This window comes from Arachis ipaensis, chromosome B05 (genome assembly GCF_000816755.2).
Source record: "Arachis ipaensis cultivar K30076 chromosome B05, Araip1.1, whole genome shotgun sequence".
In the NCBI taxonomy this organism is placed as follows: domain Eukaryota; kingdom Viridiplantae; phylum Streptophyta; class Magnoliopsida; order Fabales; family Fabaceae; genus Arachis; species Arachis ipaensis.
Genome location: NC_029789.2, coordinates 119,743 through 120,178, shown reverse-complemented (window position 1 = coordinate 120,178; position 436 = coordinate 119,743).

Genomic DNA, 436 nt, shown 5'->3' with positions numbered 1-436 from the left:
TTAGCCACATTCCACATACTATTTCTTAAAAATAATTAAACAGAAAAAAAATAATATCAAATCACTTTTTAAAAAAAAAATTATATGAAAGTAGTGGGAAGCACGTACTAGACAGTAGGCAAATAGATGCTTCCAACAAGGAATTCGTATTATTGGAAGCAAGGTTGGATCTGATTAGCTATTGGTTAACCTACCATATATGCTCTAACCCCACCGGTGGGTTAGATAAATACATGTGTTTGCTTACCATTGTTTTTCCAAATGGTTGATGATTAAGTTATCCGTCTCTAAATTCCGTGTAATTCTTATATGGACAAGTTTATGATATCTACAAATTTTTTGTTTAAATTATCTAAATATGAGTGTTGAGAAATGGAATTTACTTTTTTATAAAGTTGGAATATGTTTTATTTGCACCACCATAAAATAAAAAACA